Below are 10,818 nucleotides of genomic sequence, written 5' to 3'. Positions count from 1 at the left end.
CGCCGCCACCCTCCCGCCCTGTTGCCGGTCAACCTCTTCCACCTCCCCACGGTGAGCCCCCTCTTCCACTTCCACACCCCCCTTTTCTTTTTGTTCTTTTTTTTCTTTTCTGTTTTAGATATTAGATATAGTTTTAGATAATAAATAGTTTTAGATAGTTTACATATTAGAAAAGAAGAAGGAAAAAAAGGAAAAAGAAAAAAAAGGAAAGGAAGAATAATAGGGAAAGGAAGAAGAAGAGGGAGAAGAAGAAGCACTAGTAGAAAAACACCTAATAGTCCCGGTTCGTAAGGGCCTTTAGTCCCGGTTCATGAACTGGGACTAATGGGTCGTTACTAATACCTCCACCCATTAGTCCTGGTTCAAACACGAACCGGGACCAATGTGCCTCCACGTGGCCCTGTGCGCCGAGCCCAGTCAGGGGGCCTTTGGTCCCGGTTGGTGGTACCAACTGGGACCAAAAGGCATCCACGCGTCAGCCTTCCAGTGGCTGGGGTTTTTGTTTTTTTTGAAAGGAGGGGGGGCGGTTGGGGGTTTTGGGGGGTTAATTTAGGTGTTTCATATATTGTGTTAGCTAGCTAATTAATAGAGAGAAGTGTCCTCTCTTATGTCCGTGCTTGGTCGACGCTACGTACTATATATACATAAGTGATCGAGAGAACCATTGAGTACAGAAGTTCGTCATGCATACGAGAGAAGTGATCGATCGACCTCTCCTTCTCCGAGAGATTGGTCGAACAACAAGTTTTCGTATATCATGTATTTGACGCTACTGGCTACATACATGTACAATATGTATAAGATCTCTTAATTACAATCCCCTAGCAATTGAAATCAATACCCACATGGTATTCTCCGGCTTTATTGATGACGTGGTCAAGAAAGAATCCCGCCAATTCCTCTTGAATTGCTTTCATGCGATCTGGTTCTAGGAGTTCATTCCGCATCTGCCACTTCTAATTTGAAGAAGGGGGTTAATTAATACATATATATGAATGAAACTCAACAGAAATGATGGTGTAATAAAATGAAATTGTGAATATTATTGCTTACGCACTCCATATTGTCTTTGAGAGTAGCCCCACTTGTTTTTCAAAGTCGCGTTGTGGATGAACTCGCACACGTAGTATCCACAGAAATCATTCCCTTCTTCCTGCCACAAGCACTTTACGAGAAATAGAGGTCAATCAAACTGATAATGAAACATTATAAATGGCATTGATGAAATTATAGCTATAGAATCAACGAGAGATGCGTGCAACTAGCTAACCAGTAGTACTTACTTTCGGGTATGTATATCGCAGCTCCTTCGGCAGTCCCGGAGCTTGTGCGGTGAACTGTTTCCAAACCCTGCAAGACAAAGAAAATAATTATTATTACTTGAGATATCAGGAAATGAACAAAAAGTTGCCGATATGGTGCGATAATGATCGTTGAACTTACTTGCCGAGCATTTCAGTCATGTCCGCATAGGTTTTGGGATCTTTCCGTCTCGAGTCTAAGACGGTTACTAGTCCATGCTCAAGCTTAATCACCAGAAGAATATAGTGGTACCTGCACACGCATGCATAACTCATCAATTATATTACTATAACCTCGCTCGAGTAATAAGGGAAACCGAATATGCACACGACAGTAACACTCACTTGCCGTTGTAAGGAAAGAGTATGGTATCTTTGTTTTGATTTTTGATCAACGGTTGTAGCATGTTGTCCTCGGCCTCTTTGACGTCCTTTTTAACTAGAAATTCATCTATGATATTTGTGTTAATGAACCCAATATCATAAATTTCTTGTTTTTTGTACTCGCCGATCTTCAATCTGCATAATATATTGAGGATAATTAATTATAAATACATGAAATGAAAGAGCCGAGCTATATATAGAGACTTAATGACAGAAATAGTACTTACAGACAGTAGCAAAAGACCATTAGTTTATCGAGGGCCTTTTGATTGAAGAACGCGAAAAACTCACCAAATGGAATAGTCAATAGATCATTTGCAACGAGGTCGTGCTCCTCTTTAATATTCAGATACAAAGCATTCGTACCCCCAGACTCTCTGCAGGTTTCCATGTACCAATTATGGAATCTTCGCTTCATTGTTGTCAGAGATTTTTCATCTTTGACGAGAGGCTTCCCGTACTCGTATCTGTGTTCGTCCACCTCCAAGAAATCAGGAGCATAACCGGCCACCGCCCCGGGAGCATTAGACACATTGAGCGGGGGGCACGATTTCTATGCTTGTTCGCCGAGCTGGGCAATTTTCCCCCTTTGCTCGTTCTTTTAACCTTTTAGCACTGACAGTAGTTCCCGACCGCTGGGCTTGGAGATATGTCTGTTCCGTAATGCGCTCATAGTTGGTTCTCGGTGAAGACTTTGGTGGTTTCCTCAGGGCATCGATAGTGCGCTTTGCTTTCACCGGATCTACCTTCTCCTCCGGAGGTGGATGTCTCTTTGCTTTCACCCCTTCAAAGAACTCCTGCACGTGGGTCCGCACAATCGTATCGTTTTCCTCCTCGGTCCTCTCGTACGGTAACTTCTCTAGAGGCTTGAGAGGTGGACCGTATCTGTATTGCCTCCCACCTCTGGTTGTGCTGCTAGACGCCGGAGCAGACGGAGCGGCTGCGGTGTCTGTCTTCTTTCGTGCTTGCTTACGAGGCGGAGGAGAAGTAGTACGACGCACCGGAGCAGCCGGGGAGGTGGCGGGTCTCTTCCGCCCTTGCTGGCGAGGCGGAGAAGGAGGAGGTTGCTGGCTGCTCGGGAGCGCCGGCGCAGGCGGAGGAGGCGGAGTGCCACCACGCGCCGGAGAAGGAGGCGGAGTGCCGCCACACGTGCCCTGATCGTCACTCGTCGGAGGAGGAGGCAGTGGAGGAGGCGGAGTGCCCTGACTCGCCGGAGGAGGAGGAGGAGGCGGAGGCGTCCAGTTCAGAAGGTTGATGAGCTCCTTCCGCCATAGGCATGGAGTCTTCAGAGCAGAACCCAGACTAGTCTCCCCTTCACCGGTAGGGTGGTCAAGCACGAGGTCCTCAAATCCCTCCGTTATTTCATCCACCATCACCTTAGCATATCCTTCTAGAATCGGCCGACAGTGATAAGTTGCTCCAGATCCACTAGGATAAACAGAGCCAATAGCCGCCTTGACCTTCAAATTCATCCATCGTGCCATAATGTGGCAATGTTGAGACTCCGTTATAGCATCCACGGGATAGCTTGCAGGAGCCGTGAAGACATGCTCCAGCTGAAGCAGCTCGGTGGAAGCCACGCTGCTTCTCCGCTGAGATGGCGGGGTAGCTTCGGGGGAAGCTTCTGCAGGTCATTTGCTGCGATCTGCTGCTTCTCGTTCCTCTTCTCGTTCCTCTAGCCCCATTACCCTTTCGTGCAGCGCCTGCAGCTGGCCCTGCTCCAGTTTCTTCCTCCTCTCGTGGGTTTTGTAACCCCCTGCGTCCGGAAAACCAACCTTCCACGGAATGGAGCCTGGCGTGCCTCGTGTCCATCCAGGGTGCTCAGGATTCCCGAGGGCCATTGTGAGCTCGTCCTTCTCCCTGTCTGGTATGAACGTCCCTTACTCCGCTGCATTGATATAGTGTCGAAGGTTCTTGACTGGTATTTCCAGTTGCTCGTCCGTCCAATGGCACATCCCTGATATAGGGTCCAAGGTTCCGCCAGCCCCGAAGAACCAAGTCCGGCAACGGTCTGGCCATCTCATTGTCTCTGGTTCGATCCCTTTTTCAAGCAGATCATTCTCAGCCTTGGACCACTTAGGCCGGGCTTTGAGGTAGCCACCTGACCCCGTGCAATGGTGAAGCTTCTTCTTCGCAGCATTTTGCTTGTTCGTCGCCGACATCTTCTTACTCTTTTCCGATGTCTTGTGGGCCACAAATGCGGGCCAGTGATCTTTGATCTTCTCATATTTGGCGATGAATTCTGGTGTCTTTTTTTTCCGACAAAATGGTTCAACTCTTTCCTCCACCTCCTGAATAGGGTTGCCATCTTCTTAAGAGCACAAGACTTGATTAATTGCTCTTTAACTGGCGTCTCCAGATCCTCCTCTGGCGGTAGGGTGAAATTTGCCTTCAGCTGAGTCCAAAGATCTTCTTTCTACATATCATTGACATAAGACACCTCAGGTTCGTCCTTAGGCTTATACCATTGCTGGATGCTGATCGGGATCTTGTCCCTAACAAGAACCCCGCACTGAGCAGAAAATGCATTCTTTGTCCGGATGGGTTCAATCGGTTCGCCGTCGGGCGCGATTTCTATGATCTCAAACCTTTCATCCGAGCTCAACTTTTTCTTCGGGCCTCGTCTCCTTACCGAAGTTGTGCTCGATCCGGAGGGATAAAAATTAAAAGGAAGAAAGATGAGAGTAATTAATATGTGTACATATACCAAAACAATGAATGCATCAATTAACTAGTCAGCACGGGCTTAACTAATATATATATATACCTGGCCGGACTCGGTTCGGTCACCGGAGCAGTCAGCACGGTCTCCTTCTTGTACCTCGATTGGGTCATCACCGGAGACATCATGAACATAGCCCTCTTCTTGTACCGACATTAATGGGCCAGAGCCATCATGAACATAGCCCTCTTCTTCACCCAGTCCTTCCTCACCAACGACGTCGATGAAAAATAATGCAACTACATCAGTTCCTTCTGCGATCATCTCCCCCAACATCGCTTCTGTTGCTTCGTCTCGGTAGTGCTCCATAGTTTCTGCAAATATTTACAACATGTCAATTATTATTCAAAAACATGGTACAGATGGATATATATTAGTGGCAAACGTAGAACTAGCTAGCTAGTCACAATAAGGAATCATGTTAGTGGCCTCGACGCTGCTTCTCTAGGGTTTGGGATCGCCTCGACACAACGCTTCAAGGGTTTGGGGTGGCCTCGACGACAATGCTCTTTTAACTTGGTAAATTTGGGTGGCCTCGAGAGTTTTGGTCGAGTGAGAGGGCCGAGGGGGGTGCTGCCGTTGTATAGGTTATCACGGTCGAGAGGGGGTATATATATCGACCGTCCCTCATGTCAAAGTTATCTCGAGGGGGCGGCGAGGGCGAAGGCGAGCAGCCTGACAGCGACATACCCGATAAAACATAAGAAAACAAAGAAGAGATAAAAAGAGGAGAAGAAGAAAGGAATAGAGGAGAAGATCGAAGAAAAATAAAGAAGAAAAAAAAGAGGAGAAGAAGAAAGGAATAGAGGAGAAGAAGAAAAGTAGAAATTTTCTATTTTTTCTTCTTCTCCTCTATTCCTTTCTTCTGCTCCTCTTCCTTTTCTTCTTTTTTGTTATTCTTACTTATTTCTCCTCTATTCCTTTCTTTCTTCTTCTCCTCTTCTTTTTCTTCTTCTCCCTCGAGAAAGGAAAATAATTAAGGAAAAGGAAGAAAAGAGGAAGAAGGAAGAGAAGGAAGAAGAAGAAGAAAGGAATAGAGGACAAGTAGAAAAAATAGATTTTTTTTCTATTTTTTCTTCTTCTCCTCTTCTTTTTCTTCTTTTTTCTTCTTCTTATTTATTTCTCCTCTTCTTTTCCTCTCCTCTTCTTCTCTTTTCTTCCTCTTCTTATTTTCCTTTTTTCTCTCATTCTTTTTCTTCTTCTTCTTCCTTCTTCATTCTTCCTCTTTGCTTCCTTTTCCTTATTTTACTTTTTCCTCTACACTAACCTAATTAAAATGAACTAACCTAAAATCGATATCTACTAACAACCTAAATAAAAAATTAATACATATATGAAAAAACATATATAAACAAAAAATTGCTATGAACATTATATTCATACATACATATAGCCACATCCATTCATCATATAGCTACCACATACATATATACATTAATTATATATATGAAAAAATGCAATGAACAAAAAAAAATACACATGTATGTATGAGAAAAAAGCACTGAACACAGAGCCTCGACGGCGGCGGCTCACAACGGGGGCGGCCGGTGAGGGCGAGGGCGGCGGCGGCGAGGGCGTCGGCGACGACCACGTATGGCGGGCCGGGCAGGGGCGTGGCCGGCGACAACGGCGACAATGACGGCGACGACGGGCGCGGGCGATGACAACGACATCGGCGGGGGCGGCCGGCGGGCGGCGTCAGGGCAGCGCCTGGCGGCGACGGGGCAGTGGCGACGACGGGGGCGCACGGACGGCATCGGGGCGGCGCACAGACGGCGTCTGGGCTGCGGGTGACGTCGGGGGCGCGCGGACGGCGTCGGGGCGGCGCGTGGACGGCGTCTGGGCGGCGGGCGGCGTCGGGGCAGCGGACGACGTCGATCTGGGCAGCCTGGCAGCGTCGATGAGCTCGGCGTCGTCGGGCGGCAACTGGCGATGTGTTCGTCAAATTTTCCTAAGTGCTGTATATATAGCAAGGGCATTGGTCCTGGTTCGTGACTCCAACCGGGACTAATGCCCCCTTTAGTCCCGGTTGGTACCACCAACCGGGACCAAAGGCCTCTTTTTAGCAGGCCAACGGGAGGGAAGCGGCGACCTTTGGTCCCGGTTGGTGGCACCAACCGGGACTAAAGGGTGGGCATTGGTACAGATTGGTGCCACGAACCGGTATCAAAGGACCCTGTGCTGCCAGCGTCGGGGCCAAAGTTTAGTCCCACCTCGCAAGTTGAGAGGGGCGTGCAGTGGTTTATAAGCCCCACTGCCGCACCCCTCTCGAGCTCCTCTCCACCGTAGGCTTGCGGGCCAATTTGCTACTGCTTTGCCTGATGGGCCTGCTGGGCCTACTGCGGGCCTGAATCCTGGCCCATGGTAGGGTTTCTAGTCGTATTCAGGCCGTGGGGGCCCAGTAGGAGGCAATTTTTTTTGTTTTCTTTCTTGCTCTATTTATTTTATTTTCTTTCTACTTACAACAAAATACTTATTATTGCTATTTTTAATTATTTTCTAGTTTTTTTGTTTTGTTTTCTGCATTATTTATTTTCTTTTGTTTTTTGCTTTATTTTTAATTCTTTTTGCTTTTAGTTTTGGAAAAAATATAAACTTTCTGTTAGTGCCATTAGTTCTCAAATTTGAAAACACTTTTTTTGTTTTCTTTCTTACATTATTTATTTTATTTTGTTTGTACTTAAAACAAAATACTTATTGTTGCTATTTTTAATTGTTTTTTGTTTTGTTTTCTGCATTATTTATTTTCTTTTGTTTTTTGCTGTATTTTTTAATTCTTTTTGCTTTTAGTTTTAGAAAAATTATAAACTTTCTGTTAGTGCCATTAGTTTTCAAATTTGAAAAGATTTTTTTTGTTTTTTGTTTTCTTTCTTGCTTTATTTATTTTATTTTGTTTCTACTTACAACAAAATACTTATTGTTGCTATTTTTAATTATTACGAGGGCCGAACCATAAGACATTAAAGCATTTCAAATGAACTATGAAAAAGTTGAAAGTTGGCATGGTATCATAAATTCACCCACATAGCATGTGCATGTACAAAACGGACAATGGTATCATACTCGTGTGTTATAAAGTTGGCATGGTATCATCATAATAGTTGTGGGAGAAAGTCTTCACTTTTTCTTCGCTTGTGTCATTTGCTTATTGCGCTGTAACCATGGATAATCTTCATCGCTTATCAGGATGCTGGGATCAGCCTTGACTTTGAAGGGAGGAATTTCATGAAACTTTTCATAATCTTCAGATATGTCTGTCTTGCCCTCCACTCCCATGATGTCCCTTTTTCCTGAAACAACTATGTGGCGCTTTGGCTCATCGTATGATGTATTCGCTTCCTTATCTTTTCTTTTTCTTGGTCTGGTAGACATGTCCTTCACATAGATAACCTGTGCCACATCATTGGCTAGGACGAACGGTTCGTCAGTGTACCCAAGATTTTTCAGATCCACTGTTGTCATTCCGTCCTGTGGGTCTACCTGTACCCCGCCTCCTGACAGATTGACCCATTTGCACTTAAACAAAGGGACCTTAAAATCATGTCCGTAGTCAAGTTCCCATATGTCCACTATGTAACCATAATATGTGTCCTTTCCCTTTCGGTTGTTGCATCAAAGCGGACACCGCTGTTTTGGTTGTTGCATCAAAGCAGGTATTCAAAGAAGATTTCATTCTCTTCTTTGGTAAGAGCATAGCTGGCAGGACCTTCATACTGCTTTGGAGGCATGCCGTCTTTTTCGTGCGAACGTTCCAGGTCCTCCCGTGCCTCAGCTGTACCTTTGTCTTCCCATACACGCCCAAGAAGCCTAGCAGGTTCATGCAAAGGTTCTTCGTCACGTGCATCACGTCGATCAAAGAGCGGACCTCTAGGTATTTCCAGTAGGGTAGGTCCCAAAATATAGATTTCTTCTTCCACATGGGTGCGTGTCCCCCAGCGTCACTCGAAACAGCTAGTCCGCCGGGACCCTTTCCAAAGATTACGTGTAAATCATTGACCATAGCAAGTACGTGATCACCGGTACACATGGCGGGCTTCCTCCGGTGATCTGCCTCGCCTTTGAAATGCTTGCCTTTCTTTCGACATTGATGGTTGGTCAGAAGAAATCGATGATGGCCCAGGTACACATTCTTCCTGCAGCTTCCCAGGTATATACTATGGGTGTCACGTAAACAGTGCGTGCATGCGTGGTATCCCTTGTTTGTCTGTCCTGAAAGGTTACTGAGAGCGGGCCAATCGTTGATGGTCATGAACAGCAACGCCTTTAGGTGAAATTCCTCCTGTTGGTGCTCATCCCACGTACGTACACCGTTTCCATTCCACAACTGTAAAAGTTCTTCAACTAATGGCCTTAGGCACACATCAATGTCGTTGCCGGGTTGCTTAGGGCCTTGGATGAGAACTGGCATCATAATGAACTTCTGCTTCATGCACATCCAAGGAGGAAGGTTATACATACATAGAGTCACGGGCCAGGTGCTGTGATTGCTGCTCTGCTCCCCGAAAGGATTAATGCCATCCGCACTTAAAGCAAACCATACGTTCCTTGGGTCACTTGCACACTCATCCCAGTACTTTCTCTCGATTTTTCTCCACTGTGACCCGTCAGCGGGTTCTCTCAACTTCCCCGTCTTTCTTACGGTCCTCACTGTGCCCTCGCATCAACTTGGCATGCTCTCCGTTTCTGAACAGACGTTTCAACTTTGGTATTATAGGAGCATACCACATCACCTTTGTAGGAACCCTCTTCCTGGGGGGCTTGCCGTCAACATCACCAGGGTCATCTCGTCTGATCTTATACCGTCATGCACCGCATACCGGGCATGTGTTCAGATCCTTGTACACACCGCGGTAGAGGATGCAGTCATCAGGGCATACATGTATCTTCTGCACCTCCAATCCTAGAGGGCATACGACCTTCTTTGATGCGTATGTACTGGCGGGCAATTCGTTATCCTTTGGAAGCTTCTTCTTCAATATTTTCAGTAGCTTCTCAAATCCTTTGTCAGGCACAGCATTCTCTTCCTTCCACTGCAGCAATTCCAGTACGGTACCGAGCTTTGTGTTGCCATCTTCGCAATTGGGGTACAACCCTTTTTTGTGGTCCTCTAACATGCGATCGAACTTCAACTTCTCCTTTTGACTTTCGCATTGCGTCCTTGCATCGACAATGACCCGGCGGAGATCATCATCATCGGACACATCGTCTGGTTCCTCTTGATCTTCAGCAGCTTCGCCTGTTGCAGCATCATCATGCACATCATCTGGTTCCTCTTGATCTTTAGTAGCATCACCGTATTCAGGGGGCACATAGTTGTCATCGTACTTTTCTTCTTCGCCGTCTTCCATCATTACCCCTATTTCTCCGTGCCTCGTCCAAACATTATAGTGTGGCATGAAACCATTGTAAAGCAGGTGGGTGTGAAGGATTTTCCGGTCAGAGTAAGACTTCGTATTCCCACATATAGGGCATGGACAACACATAAAACCATTCTGCTTGTTTGCCTCAGCCACTTCGAGAAATTCATGCACGCCCTTAATGTACTCGGAGGTGTGTCTTGAACCGTACATCCATTGCCGGTTCATCTGCGTGCATTATATATAATTAAGTGTGTCAAAAATCATTACAGAACATCATGAATAGATAATTAAGTGACCAAATTAATAGAAGTTGATCATCACATTAAAACCAAAGTACATACATAGTTCTCATCTAACAACATAAAGCTCTGCAGAGCATCTAAATTAATTAAACCATACATTGAAACTATGTAAAACATTTCAATGCGGAAACAAATGCGATCATAATCGCAACCAATGTAACAACTGATCCAATGGCATAATGATACCAAGCCTCGGTATGAATGGAATATTTTCTAATCTTTATAATCTTCAAGCGCATTGCATCCATCTTGATCTTGTGATCATCCATGACATCCGCAACATGCAACTCCAATATCATCTTCTCCTCCTCAATTTTTCTAATTTTTTCCTTCAAGAAATTGTTTTCTTCTTCAACTAAATTTAACCTCTCGACAATAGGGTCGGTTGGAATTTCCGGTTCAACAACCTCTTAGATAAATAAAATCTATGTCACATTGGTCGGCATAATTGTCACAAACAATAGATGAACCAATAGTTATGAAAAGATAATATATACCACATCCGAATCATAGACAGGACAAGGACCGACGGGGGCGGATACCAAAACCATCACACTATATAAGATGCAATAATAAAAGTAAGAAAATTATACAAGTATCTATATAAACATACAAGTAAGATTTTTTTTCCTTTAAGAAAGAAGATAAGAACAAGAGGCTCACCACGGTGGTGCCGGCGACGAGATCGGCGCGGGCGATCGACGGCGGTGAAGACGGGGACGGGACATGACGGACCGCTAAACCTAGAC

This window comes from Triticum dicoccoides, chromosome 7B, assembly GCF_002162155.2.
Source record: "Triticum dicoccoides isolate Atlit2015 ecotype Zavitan chromosome 7B, WEW_v2.0, whole genome shotgun sequence".
NCBI classification, from domain to species: Eukaryota; Viridiplantae; Streptophyta; class Magnoliopsida; order Poales; family Poaceae; genus Triticum; species Triticum dicoccoides.
Note: the sequence above shows the minus strand (reverse complement) of the source record.